At 40.0% G+C, this 16,688-nt stretch overlaps 1 protein-coding gene across 1 annotated transcript in view; it reads right to left on the bottom strand.

Annotated features, from left to right (window-relative positions):
• The window catches only part of maml3 (mastermind-like transcriptional coactivator 3), a 112,989-nt gene that overhangs the window by 94,279 nt on the left and 2,022 nt on the right, over nucleotides 1–16,688 (bottom strand). The gene's annotated exons all lie outside the window — the stretch shown is intronic.

The following is a 16,688-nucleotide window of genomic DNA, read 5'->3' as shown; positions in this document are numbered from 1 at the left end:
GCATTCTCTTCCCACTCCTCATTTCCCTTCAATCATCCCTTCCAAAACCCTCGTCATCAGCCTCCTACTGGACCCTCTCAGAATGTGCCCCGCAAACTCAAACTTTCTCTCTGCAATCTTCTTCATAAAACACTTTTCTTCTCCCACCAGGTGCAGAATCTTATTACTTCACATAAGTATTCCCTAGCTGATCAAGCATTCTCCTGTAGCAGTATCTCAAATGCATTTATCCTTCTTTTTGCTTCCTCTGTCAATGTCCAGATCTCTGATCCATATGTAAGAACAGAAAGGATATCGGTTTCAATGATCTTTTTCTTTACTATAATACTGATGTTGTGCTTCACAGAAGTTCTTTATTTTCCAAAAAAGCCATTTTTACTTGTCAAATTCTGCATTTAATTTCCTTCAGACATCTTGGTAGATCCAACTTCCCAGGTATCTGCATTTGCTCTAGAGCATTTGCTCTAATTCTGAATCCTCCAATTTAATTTTGATCTTCTCAATTTCACCTTTTCCCATAATCATTGATTTGGTCTTTTTGCTGTTCATTACCATTCTGTATCTCTTGATAAAAACCTGATTTACAGCTTCTAACATTTCTTAGAGTTCCTGCTCATCTTCTTCCAGAAGAACTGTATCGTCAGCATACCTGATATTTGTCAAATAGACTGCATGGACTACATTTATATAGCTTTTCTACCAATCACTCAAAGCACTTTACAACACATGCCAACATTCACCCATTCACACACACATTCATACACTGATGGCAGAGGCTGCCATGCAAGGTGCCTGCTCATTAGGCACCATATAGCACTTTTTATCCAAGGCACTTTACAATGTTTTTAATACTCACTCACCCATTCACACATATACTCACACATCGAGTGAACAATTTGGGGTTCAGTATCTTGCCCAAGGACACTTTGACATGCGGCCTGGAGGAGCCAGGGATTGAACCACTGACCCTCTGATTAGTGGACGACCCGCTCTACCTCCTGAGCCACAGCCGCCCCAAGCTCTCCCCATTTTTTCTGCATAATTCTCTTCTCTTGTAGTGCTTCTTCGATCATCCTTTCCATGTACAAATTAATGAGAATTGGAGATAAGATACTTCCTTGTTTTACACCTCTTAAGATGTCTACTTCTTCTGTCTCTCCATTTCCTGTAAAGACGGCTGCTTTCTGGTTCCAATATAGATTTTCTATTATTCTTATTTCATGTGCTGGAATCCCTTCTTCTTTCAGTATCTCAATTAGTCGCTCATGGTTTACCCGATCAAAAGCCTTTTGATAGTCTATGAACACCATGTTAAGTTTTTTGTTCTTTTATATCATCCTCTCTCCAATTGTTTTTAATATGAAGATCTCTTGTTCCTTTTCCTTTTCTATAGCCCAGCTGGCATTCTGAAATCCTGCTTTCAATGACATTGGTGATTCTGCTCTTGATTATATGCAACAGTATCGTTGACCCATGACTTATAATACCTATCAGCCTGTGCTCTTCACACACATAAGTATTTTTCACTTTCTGCAGAGGAATGAGATTGCTCTTCAGAAATTCTTCTGGTATTTTTCCTGATTTGTAGATCTTGTTTATGACATTTTTGATGTTTCTTATTCCTTCTGGTCCTAGACTTTGAAGTAGTTCCACTGGGATACCATCTGCTCCCCATGCTTTTCTTTTGGGTAGCTTCTTTATCACTTCCTGAATTTCTTCCTCTGTGATTTCATTTATTTCTATGCCGGTTGTGTAATCTGTTTCTCGATTTGTCAGTGTTTCTGTCCTTTGATCTACATATAGTTCCCTTATATACTCAGCCCATCTTTTACACACGTTTTTCTCAATGAGCTGTCTATGAAATTCTTCCATTTCTTTACACAGGTTGTTGAAATGTTCTTTTTTTGCTTTTCTGCACATATGTTGTATCTCCTTTAGGTTTTGATACTTTCTTTTCTACATTTATTTTTTGCATTCTCGTCTTTGTTTCTTTTTTCAAGATAATAACTTTCATTCATTTTTGTTTGCATTCTGTCTTTTTATTACCACATATCTCATCTGCCATTTCTTTTGTGCATTTCACTGTCTTTCCATTCAGGTTGGTTATCAGTTTTAGTTTGTCATTTGTCATTTCTGTAAATTAGTTTCCACTTTCTTCCTGTTTTAATTCATCCAAGTTCCATTTTTTTTGTGACTTTTTTTTAACTTAAGAGTTACTATGACTGGGTTATGGTCTGCTCCAGGCCTTGCTTTTGCATTGCTTAATGAATATCTGTATCTTTCACTGACTAGTACAAAGTCTGTTTGATTTTTTGCTCTTCCATGATGTTGGTAATGATCAATTTTTGCTCTTTACAAAAGGATATTAAATTTCAGACTTTCGTTTCTGTCATCCAGACCAAAAGGTCCCACGATCTTTCCCTCTCAGCCTTCCCATTACTATGACATTTTCACTGAAGGTCTTTTTGCTTTTAATGTCTTCTGTTAGTTGTTCATAGCTTCTTTTACAGCTGATTCTTTATCAGCTGTTGGAGCATATGTTTTGAACATATTATGGTTTACTGGTGTTGATTTTATTTTTTATGCACATATTTCTATCACTGATGTTGTCCCATTCCATTACTGTATTTCTTGCTTTGTTATTCATGATAACTGCTACTTCACTGCCTTCAACTGTTGGTATGTCTGTCAAGTAGACTCTGTCTCCTTTCAACTGTGTCTCTGCGACTCCAAGGATGTCAACTTCCATTTTGTCCATTTCTTGCAATATGTTTGGCAATTTGCCTGTAGACATTGCTAATCCTTGTACATTTCATGTTCCAGGTTTCAAACAATCACCTGATGGCGGTGCAGAGCCGCCTGTTTACTCACAACTGTTCCACCAGGCTGGATTAGTATGGATGGTGTCCACCCTACCCCGTTTGCCAAGATCTGAAAAACTTTGTTGAACTTTCACCATGTTTTATACCAAGCTGCTTGATAACAGAGGAAGGCCGCAAGAACTACCTCTGCATACAGCGTCTAATTTAAGACAGCTGACCCCAGCCATTGTTCTTCTTTTTGAAGAATCTACTGCCTAGTGTCTATAACCACACAGCCATGAATTGAAACTTCCTCAAGTTGCCTGTAAAGTCATTCACTGCCTGCATTCCATGGATTCACATAATACTGATTGGAGGGCTGACAAGTACTACACCTTGCCCAAGGGTGATCTGAAGGCTAGCGGACGGCAGGAGCCTTACTTTCCTTTGGTACTGTCTGTAATCATGACACTATATTACTACTCATAAAGACTATAACATGTTACAGTATAACATGTATGGCAAATACATTTGTAACAGTTGACAAATTAACATCACCACATGGTATATTGTCATATCGCCCAACCCTAACCTCAGCAGAGATTATCAACTCGCACCACTCTTAACAACTTATAATACAATTCTAATATCTAAAAGAAGAAAAATGTCACATCCATAACTATAAAATGCCAGTGTGCCATTACTAGCACCACTATACTTTTAATAGTCCATCCTGTTGACTACAAATACATTTTGGGCAAGTATAGCCACCTGGGTATGTTCTGACCCATAACAGTGGCAAAGGTTCATGAAGACAATTTGACTAAGAATCTCCCGACCAATCCCACTGAACAACGCACATCTACACCAACATCCACTCTTGGTAATTCAAACAGAAATATGGTGCCGGTGTTTCTGGATGACAGTGAGGCAAATGAATCTGCAGACTGAACATCAGTCTGTCCGGCAGATAGTCACTTAAGTAAATAGGTGGTTCTGTTGTCAGCAGGCCAACACTGTTGGTACCAAACCACAACTCATCAAAAGGTAATACAAGTTGTCTGTCTTAAAGTTGGCTAGTCAGCTAACTCAAAAGCTTGATCTTAATTTTTGTGTTATTGTGATGTAAACTGATTGGGAGATTACATAAGCTTTGGAAGAAAACATCCACTATGAACAGAATAACTACCAATATGATCAGCGGTGATGATTATTCCCACCATGTCCTATATCAGAGCTAATCACTTGGTAGCCAGCATGTCAGCAGAAATATTTTGGTAACATAACATTATCCACTTTTAAACACTGAGGACAAGAAGCAAATCTTCCCCTTCATCAGCTGTGATCCAAAGTATACAGAGTATACATCTGAACACTGACACCTTGTCTTTACTGTGTCTCAAACCACAGCAAGTATTTAGCGTTTGGTCTGAGCTGCCCTCACTGGGTAGGTGTTGAACAGTCCTGTCATCTCAGGAAAAGGGTCCATTCCCAGAGTCTGCTTCCAGCAAAGCTTTAGACATTTAAAATAAGAGCATCTCTTTTTGCCTGTGTCTGTCTGCATACTGAAAGCAGCTTACATTTGCAGGGACCACATTGGGTTTTTCCAAACCCGTTTGCTTAGCACACAGGTGTAATGAACCGGAAAGGCAATGGTGTGGAAAATATACTGTTAATGTTCCAAAATATTTAGTGTATGTGCACAACAAAGAGGGACCTCCGCTGGCTGACAGTTAGGGTCCTCAGGGGCTTTCTTTGTTATGTTTTGTGCAGCAGTCATTAAGTATCCATTAAAAAACTCATTGGCTCCTTAACTGTCAACAAGCCAAAAATAAAACTAAAATCCTGCTGTTTTCTTGAAAAGGGAAAAGTGACAATTACAAAGCTTGAAAACGGCATAATCATTGCTCTTGCCTGTGTTCAGTGGAAGTGCTGCATTTTGAAACTGTTACAACTTTTTAAAGACTAAAGGGCATTATCACTGAAGAGTTTCAGCTGAGCTTTAAGCTGCTAACTCCACAAAGCTCGCATGACAAAATTCATACCACGTCTGACCCAAATCTGCTCAAATTCTTCAGGGAGATGTAGTTTTCCTTGGCTATTTTTGCTACACCACACTCATCTTGTGAGTTCCAGTGCTTTGCGTGGAACAACTGACGTGAACAGCTTGTGACAGCAAAGATCGGGGTAAACATCTGCCCATTTTGTCTCCTCAGTAGAGTCCACAGTCTCTGCCAGAGGAGACCGGAAGGTGGAGAGAGTCAGAACAAGAGAAAGAGGGGAACAGAGAGTAGGGGGTGAGAAGACAGTGTAAAGACTGACAAGCTGAAGAGGAAGGTGAAAAAGTAAGAGTAAAAGGTGAATGAAAAAAACAGGAAAAGATGAGGCACTGGAGAAAAACAAGAGGTAGTGTAAAGTGAGGGCAACGGAGAATATAGGAGATAACAATGAAGGACACAAAGAGAGAGAAAAAAAAACATTGAGGTGGAGGGTGTTCAGTAGGTTTGGGTTTCAAGAGCAATTCTTACTAAGTCTGAACTTAAATTAAAAAAAATCATGATAAACTATATTACTAGCAGTTCATATTCGTCATATTCATGATTATTGAACCTCACAAAAACATCTTGGGAATCTCCACTATGGTTCAGCATGGTCACTATTTCTAGAAGGAATGCAGTGACGCAGCAGTCAACGTTGTCTGTTTACATTCTCTGCATCACAATCATGACAAGGCAGTTCAAAGCATTAAAAGGTCTGGGTAAAGTCTATTCAAGCAGGTGAAAAATGTATAAAAAACAGAACAGACAAATGTGATTTATGTTTAAAATGTGGCATCACCTGTAAGGCAAATACAGTATATTGTACAGTATTTTTACTTCCAATAAAATATTCACAGACTTTCTCAGTCCACTTATACCTGTTACCTAAATGTTCTAATTTAATTACTCAATAGTAGTATAGCTATTGGTAAAACCCTGATAATACCCAACCATAGGAAGAGAGGGCAGAAAGTGAGTGTGGCTTTGAAAAGACCAGCTGGTGTGTTTCCTTGGTTGTGATCGTTGTTGCTGCTATTTTAGGAACATTCAGGAAGTGATGTACAGGCGGGCTGCTGACAGAGTATTCAGCACAAGCAAACACAGCTCAACTCATCACGAAACAAAACAAGTAGAGCTGAATGTTATACTAGAGCGAAGGTGCCCATAGGCTGGAAGAAAAAGGAGTGAAGGAGTCTTTATGGATATACATCTCTATTTGCTTTTTCTATTACACAACTTTCTTGAGTTTACTTTGGTGCAGTTATTTGAGCAAGGCAGCACTGTAGCTGCTTATCACAAGAGGTACCAACATTGAAGACACATTGTATTTGATCCTGTGAAAGTAACAGTAACAACTGTAACTGTCAGTTTCCCTGCTGCTACTTTTGATATGTGTCAAAGTCCAGCAGCCAGTTTTTATGAAGTCCTTCTGAAAGTCATTTCTGAACTTTTGAGCCTTCCTGTTCGATCACTCCATGTTGTTTGACAGCCCATTCTCAATCCTGGAGGAAACTGGGGGATGCACAAAGTTCAACAATAAAAAGGTCTTGATGGAAACCACCCACAGGATCACAACACCTTATACCTTCTATGATAGATTCGAGATACCCACATGCTAACAAAACACATCTCTGCCCAGGAAGGCTAAAACAGAATTAAGGATGTGTTTTGAGGGCAGGGTCTTGTGTCCACATCATGACCCAAAGTGAACCATCCAACATTATTAAAGTTTGACAAAAAAAACAAAAAAAAAACAAAAAACATTTTAACTCAAGGTCTACTTTAACTGAATCTCACGGTTTCAATGGATGGAGTTTGCTCAGTTGGTTGCTCATCTCAAGACTATAGTTGAAAGATTTGGAAAAAAGCTATTAAGTGGTCTCTGAGTTAGGATCTTTTTGGTCAAACTACTGTTTCCAAGGCCACGACTGAACCATGCGCAACCTTCTTACAGGGACAAAAAGGGGGCAGTGTTTCAAAAGCAGTGGTGCAATGATCGCCACTAGACGATTCATTTAGGCTTAGTATTAGGCAAAAAAAAAAAAAAAATCAGCTGACAATGGCTGCTGAAGTACCATAGAACTTCCAGCATGCAATCACCTGATGTAAATCAGTTATCAGACAGTAGCATAGCAACCATGTCGCTAACTGTCTGAACACAGTTAATATCCTCTCTCACACTGGCCTGCTCGGCCCCACTGTGTCCTCGCTCCATCTTTTTCCTCCATGTTGCCCACTGCAGTATTATCAGATAATGTGTTTTTCCCCCCCCTGCACTGCAGCCACTGTGGCACAATTACCCTGGCTGCTGCACTAATGGCTATTGATGCAGCTGAGGGCCACACACACACACACACACACACACACTTGCTCACGCAAACATTCATAAAAAATTCATGACACTGGCTCAGTAGGAAGGTGTGGGGGGTCTGGCCAGCCCTAGAAAGAACAACAAATGTCATTTAACAAAGGAGGAACGAGGCAGATGATACAGGTCTCGACATAGCATGCAGTATGACACATACACACGGAAATACACACAGATCTGTATGCCAACATGGAGAATCATTAGGTAATCTTAATATTGACCTGATACCTGCGACAGAACAGATCCGTAGGTACGTGTGCAGATCTGTGGGTATACAGTAACAGTCTGTGTGTGTTGCTGGAGTCTGTGAGGTAGGTAATTCCCTCTTAGCACAGGATTTCTCCCTGCCACCGACCTGCGCTGAGAGAGCTTTAGAGCACTAAGCCTGCTAGCTGAGACTGAACCAGGGATCACCGGAGACAAGGAGCAAGAGATGGAGGGAGGGATGGAGAGGGAGAGCAGAAGAAAAGCAAGGGTGGGTCTGAGTGATCTAGAGGAAAGAAGGGAGGGCAGATTATAAAGAGGGAAAATTAAAGGTCAAATGGAGGTAGGAATGGAAGGGTGAGGTGGGGAGAGAAGATGAACTGGAGAGGAAAACAAGAGAAGGGTCCTGGCTGGAAATTAGAAAAGGCTGATGTGTGAAGGGTGAAGGAAAACTGATAGATTTAGTGCTAGAAAATGATTTTTTTTTTTTACTGAATCTGAGTTTAAACAGACAAACTGGTAACAGGAAGGTCATGAGGTTGTTGCCTGACACCAACAGGAAACTGAAAAACACGCAGTAAAGAGGTGTTATTTCTCCACCACTACTGATGTACTATACATGCATTAGAGCTGAAAAAACAAAGTAGGGAATAAGGGAATCATGAGGATAAATAAAACATGTTATTGTAACTTTAGTATTAGTTTTATATTATTAATTTCATTCATTTTTTTTGTCTCAACCAAAATTATTAAACCAAGGCCTTGCTTAGAGGGTCATCAGTTGTGTGGAGCGAGGCCTTTTAAGGGGATAAATAAAGTTGCAATAATAATGTTCTTGACAAGCAAGGATACTAAAGATTTTATGTCATTTGGTAACATTTCTCATTAAATTCACCAATACACTGGACTCTTTAATTCCTTTAACAGCAAAATTAGTCAGATAGAGCTAAACAGCTGAATCTAGCAGTCACTGCCACAGCTTAGCAGCTGGCTGGTGGCAATTTCTGACATCTCACAGTGGACGATGCTGTGAACTAATGTCTGCTAACTACTACTTCAAAGTATGGTGCTACCACTTGACTGCAACTTTGAACAAACATGCTTAATACCCACATACAGTGTTCACATTTGCTGCAGACACACATGTTCATGTCAAGCCAGACATTAAACAAAACAAACAGTGTGTAGTCTCCATGTATCCAACTCAGGGGATCTCTTTGCATCCTCCTTCTTGTATTTCATAGTGTGTCTATGTGTGTGCACACATCCATAAAGGCATGATTCATTTTTTGTCCTCTTCAATTGTTGTACTATATACACTTATTATACAAATACAGACAATGGTGGTGCAGGGCGGGAAATTTGTTTTTGAGAAACCCTTCTTAGTTGTAATATTGTTTCCTCATTGTTGGTCACTAGGGCTGCAACTACCGATTATTTTCATCATAGATTAATTTCTTGATTAATCATTTCGTCTATAAAATGTCAGAAAATAGTGAAATATGCCTTTATGATTTCTTAGAGCTCATGGTGACGTCATCAAATGTCTTGTTTTGTCTGATCAACAGTTAAAATATAAAAATATTCAATTTACTACCATGTATGACAAAGACAAGCTTAAAATCCTCACATTTGTCAATCTGCAAATTCATTAGCACATTTTTTGCCTTTTTGCTTAAAAAAAAGACAAAAGCGATTACTATTACGATCAAAATAGTTGCCGATTAATTTTCTGAAAATTGGCTAATGGATTAATCAACTAATTGTTTTTTGTTCTTTTAATTCACTGGTATTCTGCAGTTACTTCACTATGACTAGTATTTAGGACTAAATCATATTTTCATCGCCATTGTGATGTGAACATGTGTGACAAACACATGGCGAAAGACTGCTAGAAACAGGATGAATAAGAAAAATCATTTTATTTAAATGTGCCATGTATTCACACTCAGCATGTGAATATTTGATCATCGGTTTAAGGTACAGACACTCCACCTCCGGCAAGGACGCACCAGGCCACTAAATGTGGTGACGTACTGCAAGTCGGGCAGTGCTTGGTTTTGGCTCGTCTGTTTTCAACATGACGTCTGGGTCAGAAACTTTCTCATATTAAAAGCTTAACAGAACACTAAAATATGTCTGAAAACATCTGAGGCAGGAAATAGGCAATGCAGTAACAGAAACTTGAGTCATATTTGATCAGCACTGCCCAGTTTGACCTGAGTTTAACGATTGTAATGGGAGACATAACGGTTATTTAATTTCCTTTATTTAATTGTTTAAGTTGTTTTCCCTCAGATATTTTTTTATTTCAACACTGTATGGTAAGAGATGTTTTTTTTAGTTTAGAAGAAAATATTTTAAAGGGAGCAGGGGAAATTAAACTTTAATCTCTTGTAGTTATAATGCCTTATTAAATTTAATATTCTGTTTAATTGGTTGGGTATTCATGTGTAATTTGTTTAATAAAAGCATGTTTGAAATAATTTATTTCATTTCTTTATATCTCATTCTATTCAGTTTTTGGGATCTATGTTAGCAGTGTACCTGTTAAAGCAGAAGGACATAGGAACTATACAGCTAATATGCACACTTCAATATTTAGCTATTTATTTATCGAAAGTCATCGCACTGAACAATGTTATTGCACATCAAAGATTTTCCTCCTATCGTGCAGGTCTACTAGTATTTAAAATATTTTTATCACCAGATGATCTGCTTAATGAAGTAGCTTAAGCAGAGGCTATAGGGAGGAAAAGTAAGGAAAGAGCAGGTGAGTAGGTGAGGATGGGCTGTGAATGGGCTCAAATGTGCAAAAAATAGAAATAGTAATTAATATCCAACATACATACATATAAAAAGTGTAAAAGAAAGTATATAAAAATTATAGTACCTTTACAGGAGTAGCCAATAAGACAACCCCCCCCCCAACAACAATATTATCAACACACACACACACACACACACACACACACACACACACACACACACACAAACTCTTGTGCTGGATCACAGTGAACCTTGGCATCTCTGATAACAACCTCATCCATATTTTACCATTTTGGTGTTTGTGTGCGTGTGTGAGTACATGAGGGGTGAAAGGAAATAAGGAACAAAGATGGCTTCCCACCATGCCAGTATCAATAATGTAAAGTGTAAACTGCCATTCAGATGAGTCTCTAATGGTGAGCTACCTATTGTACTCAAAAGAGCACGCTAGCGGCCTTATAAAAAAAAAATCCAAACAAAAAGGGCAGCACTAGCACACTGGCATCAAAGATAAGACAAAATAAGACACAACAGTCCTTCCAGTGGTTGTCTGTTTACTTGAGAACATTTTTTTTCCAGGCACTAAATTCTGTCAAGGATTAGCAAATGGCATTTTCTTGTAATTACTGAGGATATATTTTATATCATAATTGTGATGAACTACGGTCATTGTGGCTCATTCATATAATATTACCACTTGGCCACGGTATGATTGTGCTACTTCATGCACCACAACAACCAAAACTGATTCAAATATATATAAAATAACACTGAGAGGATTACCTGACAATTTACATGGATGGTACCTGGAAAAACAACACTGCCCTCTGAGAATGAGCAAAAGAACTGGCAGCTATAAAACATGTAAAACTGGAGCAAAAATGGCCTAAGAACTTACAACAAAATGAACTACAGGCAAGTCGATTAAAGGAGTAAGACAGTGGCTTTACCAGGCAGCTGCAGAGTGTGAACATGTGTAACGTATGTATAATCATGAAACACAGAGAAACACAAGCTGTAACAAAACAGTCCTTGATTGCTACAGCCAATCATTAATGGATACACACTCCCACTCAGGAGCTTTGACAATCAAGTGTTAGCAGGCAAATACAATGCAAGAAGTTGCCAAGAGATGAGAAGACTAAAAAACTAGTTGAGCAAATATTTGAGCACTGACACATGAACAAGGCTTTCTGCCATACCCTGTTAACCCATGGCTGATTATGTAAGTACAACTGTCTTAACATGTAGGGTGTAAGTATACATGTGTGCATGAGAGAGGTATTGCTAACTATTATTTAATACTAGTGTGATTAGCTTTGAGCTTTATTTAGAAGTAAGTAAAAATGTATAAATTGCACAGAAGTTGGTTGTTGCTCCAACAGGCTAAACGGAGGGAAAACGGCTCCCTCGCTTATTCAAGGGTCTGCGCTGAACGTGTGTGTGTTCCTGTAGAACATGTGAACAAGCGTGGGTGGAAGGGAATGTGGTCACAGCCGCCCCAAATCAAAAACATCCAGTGTGTGCGTGTGTGCAGGGACTGAGGAACAAGGGTGAGAAGAAATGAAGACATAAGAGTGATAGAAAATGGCACATAAAAAAGGACACAACAAGAGAGTGAAGATAAAGGGAACAGTTCGCAAGACACAGTCAATAAAAAACAGACGGAGACAGTTAAACAAATGTGTAATGAGTTGAAAACAGCATGTCTGTGATGTCACTGGTGTATGTCGACGTCACACTCTGCGTGTGTGCGTGTGCGTACTGGTGAGTGTCAGCTCCATGCCAGCTCAGTAGTTTAAATATAGTACTTGGGCAGCCGTCCCAGCTGACATTAACAATGCTATAGCCACCAAGACCATCTACGCTACATTAGCGCTTTACTAAAGCTGAAACCAGAGAAGTGGTGGTGGTGGTGGTGGTGGTGGTGGGGAGGGGAGAGAAGGGAGGGAAGAGGGAAGGCCTCGGATTCATGAAAACTCAGCCGCCCACACTCCGGCCTCTGCTGCCAAGAGTTGAGCAGGACAACAGTGAGTGAGTGTGTGTGTGTGTGTGTGTGTGTGTGTGCGTGTGTGTGTGTGTGAGAGAGACATTCCTTGGCGAGGTGGATGCCAAGGAGCGAGCAGAGCCGAAGACAGACTGTCCTGAGCTACTGTGTTTTAGTGGAACTAACGAGCCCCTCACTGTGCACGTTGGCCTCGCAGCTGTAAACTTGTTAGCGATTAGGTAATCAGATCTGACTGGATGTTTTGTCGAAAAGTACGGGTCACGATTCTGCTTTTAAGCAACATCGTGGCTTGTTGGTTCAGAGACACGTGCCAGAAACTAAAAGGTCACAGGTTTGAGCTTCGCTACAGCCCATGTGCTTCCATCTGTATCCTAACATACAAATCTGCCTGCTTATAAAATGCTGTTAAAACAACACAACTACTGGTGAACATGTTTGGTTGTTTGTCTATGCCCCTAGATACGTAGCGAAAAGTAGACAACATCGCATCATGTTAGGATACTGAGCACAGCCTCATTAAAGTCTGAGCAGAACTCTTGTGTCACTCTCTCAGTATCATTCAACAATTAAATGAGGAAAAAACAAGAATATGTACTTATTTCTCCACCAGCCGTAACCTCAACAGGTCAGAATGCAACACAGCCTGAGGATATGTGTTTTGTTTTGTGGTGAAACACTGTTACTGCAATCACTCATTCTCTCTCCACCAACACATGTAATGAACAAGTTCACACCTGCTCCCTGTGGGTTGTCAAATGTCATTCTGGGAAGATGAGCGCACCAAAAAAGTCAATTAGAGAGCAGCATCATCAAATAACCTTTGTAATGAAGCTAGCAGTATAAGATTATTGAAGAATGATTTTTCTATTTCTTTATGATTGGTGCTCCAATGGCTGAGTGGTCCAATTCACTTGTTAGCCATTAGAGTTGAGATTCAAACTCAGGCTGAGCTGTTGCACTGCTTTTCAAAAAGAGAACTATTAAAACCTTTAGGCAGAACTGTCTAAACCTTGATCCAACACCACATCCATTTCATGCTGATGTCCCCTGTTCAAATAGAGTCCAACAGACTTATCAATACACAAATATCAGTCTAGTTTTAAACACCGTGCAGTAATGGGTAATGGACAGGGAGTTAACAACACACCTTCAATTTCCCTCAAGGAACTATAATTATTGGCTTTTACAATGTGCCTGTAAGTTGGACACCGTCTGTTTGCTTCAAAACTATTATATCACCTTTCTTGCAACATTTGGGGGACAAATGTTGGAAGTTATGCAACATGCTAGTCTGTTCCAGGAGTTTTTAATATGGACATGAATCCTTTACTATCCTGGTGGTGTCAGTGCAACAGGATACACGGCTATTGGTAGAAAGCAAGAAGGTGGCCTGGTGTTTCCTGAGCAGCCCACTCATTATCAGACAGAGTTTGCAAGCGTTCATCTTGTGTGAGTGAATATCAATCGACAAGACATAACACCAATGCCTGCCTCCAAACTTACTTTCTGGCCTGTATGTAAAGCTTTCAGTGTTTTGAAGTTCCCTAACATACTCCTACTTGATGAGAACATCACTGTCCAAAAAAATGGTGGGAAAGACAGAATGGGCTCCCAGTATCTTTTCCTTTCTCAATAATAGTTAGGCTATAAACACAAACACACACTTTCCATAATTATAGGCTTGCCCCCGTCCCGATGTGGGTGTGTCTGAGAAACATTAGACCATGGCACAGTGTGCTGGGATGCATATGATGACAATACAAAATGTTCAAGAATATTATATTTTGGTCCATGAAATTGGTAATATATTATTTGCAAATTACAGGTATAATATGTCATAATTGGAGTACTATTTTCTTGTCATTTGGTTGAACACTGTATTACTGGTTCTACCTCCTAAAAACAGAAAGATTTTCACATTTTCCATATATTTATTTTTTGTTAGTTGAAGGTGTTCTTGAGACTCTCAAATCAACAGCTACCATATTGACACCAAGTACTACAGTGCGCAAATTTCAAAGTCACATCATGCAACGTGTTTCATTTCAGCCTTATAACCCTTAACCTCTTCATCTACAACTAAATCATGACATGTAGGGATGGTATCGTTAGGATCTCATCGATACTACTACTCTTATTGATACTCCTTATAGGTCCGGCTCTTGTGAGTGGAGTTTACCGCTGGTACAGAGGAGGGGCTGGTTTGGAGCGGGGGCTGCCATCTCAGCCAGTCATTGAGTGTACAAGAATTTGCCAAATTTGAATATATGTTACGAACTAAGATAAACAGTTCTGCTACATACAGACAGCTTTGGTTTTAGCTTGTTCGTAACACTTCGCTATTATCTTAACCAGCATGCTGTAGTTGTGAAAAACATACCAGCGGTGGACACTGCGGGCAAAACAGATGAAAATATCACTTTCCTACATGTTCACGCCTGTTGAACAGGTGGTTTGATAAAATACATAATAGATTTGTACTCGCAAAGCTTTCACAGTAATGAACGTAGCTGTTGTCAGCTCAAGAGAAACGTTATCTTTCACTTCACCTGGTTCACTGTGTCCACCACGGCCTCTCTGCTCTGCTGTCCGCTCTGTGTATGTGTGTGTGTGTGTGTGTAGGAGCACAGCCCCGCCCTCGGTCAAACACTAACACAGAGAGCAGAGGAGAGGACAGAGAGGAGAAGCTGCCTGCAGCGCTACCATAAGTTACAGCAAAACGTATAAAAGTACGAATAAAAGCACTGACATTAAAAATACCCTGGGTTCTTAACATTTTAGAATCGGTTCCGATTCAGGACCGGGTTTCAGGGGGCAACCCTAATGACATGAGCATGTTTGCCACTGCACTCATCTGTGAAACTGCATTCAAACACACCGTCTTCACACAGCATACTACTAAGTACAGTCTGTAACATAACCCCTACAGATTAAGGCCCTCTGGATATTTGTGTATGCGTGTGTGCATATGGTGTGTGTAGTTACATCAACAGCATACTTGGCTTTCCTAGAAACCCTGCTTCTGCAGTGACTACATACAGCCATCTAGCTGCAGCTCTGTTCTTCAGAGGGGAAGGAACAGGAGAGGGATGCTAGACTCTCATTTCCTTTCATCTCCTTTACAATTCATGTTTCAACAATACCAAGCACTTGAAATGTAGCATAAAAAAGGTATTAACACCCAGCTCTATGTATTTCAGCCACTGAATGCTGTGTGTTTGCATAGGAGGTGTCACCATCAGTGACTGGGAGAGGAGCAGAGGGATGCCACTGTGTCTTTAAGCAGTAATCCCTCCATTCTCGGAGCATTTGTTGCCGGCCATCTAATGGGCGGTTCAGTTTAATGTCCACAAGGGCCGCTGGGAGGTCCTGCACTATTAAAATCACTGCTGCTCTCTCAAGCTGTAGCTGGTCGGGCTTTCGTGGCTCTTAAATAACGACTGAGGCTGCCTCAGAAATTAAAGACATTCCGATTTTGCATTTCAAAAGGGGAGGAACTGGGCTCATTGCAGCAACAAAAGGGATAACAATGTTGACATTCCCGACATGTATCCTTTGGTCTTTTCTAAAGGAAACCGGAGCTTGCCCACAGGAGATGTGGTGTGAACAGGGGACTCTTCACAGTTTGCCGCTGTCTGATTCGTTCTCTCTCATGCAAACAATGACAGCCAAACATCAGGATATTTTCTTTGAAAATGACAAAATCATATCATTGTAAGAGCTGATCTGTAGACCTGCTCATCGATTTAAAAAACAACACAAACCAAGATCCTCATAGGACAGGCATCAGAAACCCAACAATCCTCCATATGATACCACTGCCCCCTACCAACAGGAAATCACTGTAGCATTCCTATAAATTCTACAGAGTTTACAGAGACTCAATTAGAAATATAGCATTTGTATTGGCTACGGTATCATTGCATCAATTTTGAAGGGACATACAGTGTTTGGTCATATTAAAGAAGCATCATTGTAAGCTTTATCATGTGATCAATGTATTATTTTGTGTTAAGCTTCACAGTTAATTAAAAAAAAGTTTCTCAGAGCATAAAAACATTCAGTAACTACTGTGGCAGCAATCTGAAGTAAAGTTCAGGCCTGGTGGCGGGTTACTTTCAGTGAGGAGGTGACTGTGATTAGGTTTTTGCAACACTGTGGGGACTGGATGTTGATTTTGACAGTGTGTTACAAAGGTTACAGATTAAGGCTGGACCATACACTGCTGCTGCTGAGAGCAAGGAAGCAATATTGCAACATTAATGGTGTCTTGCAGAACAATGTGCACCCAAAAACAAAGAACAAGAAAGGAGAAGTTGTTTGCATGCAAAAAAAAAAACAAAAAACGCCATCCTCCAGAAGTTAGTAAGAAGTTTCTGCGCTGAAAATCAAAACTTGACAATTAGAGGCGCCTTCAAAACTTCCAGCACCGATCTTGCAAAAGATCAAATATCAGCTGTCAGGCCTGTCATTTCCAAACACTGCAGCATTTAAGCTCT

The sequence above is a fragment of the Thunnus maccoyii genome, chromosome 2, assembly GCF_910596095.1.
Source record: "Thunnus maccoyii chromosome 2, fThuMac1.1, whole genome shotgun sequence".
NCBI lineage: Eukaryota > Metazoa > Chordata > Actinopteri > Scombriformes > Scombridae > Thunnus > Thunnus maccoyii.
This window is presented reverse-complemented; position numbering and strand designations above follow the sequence as displayed.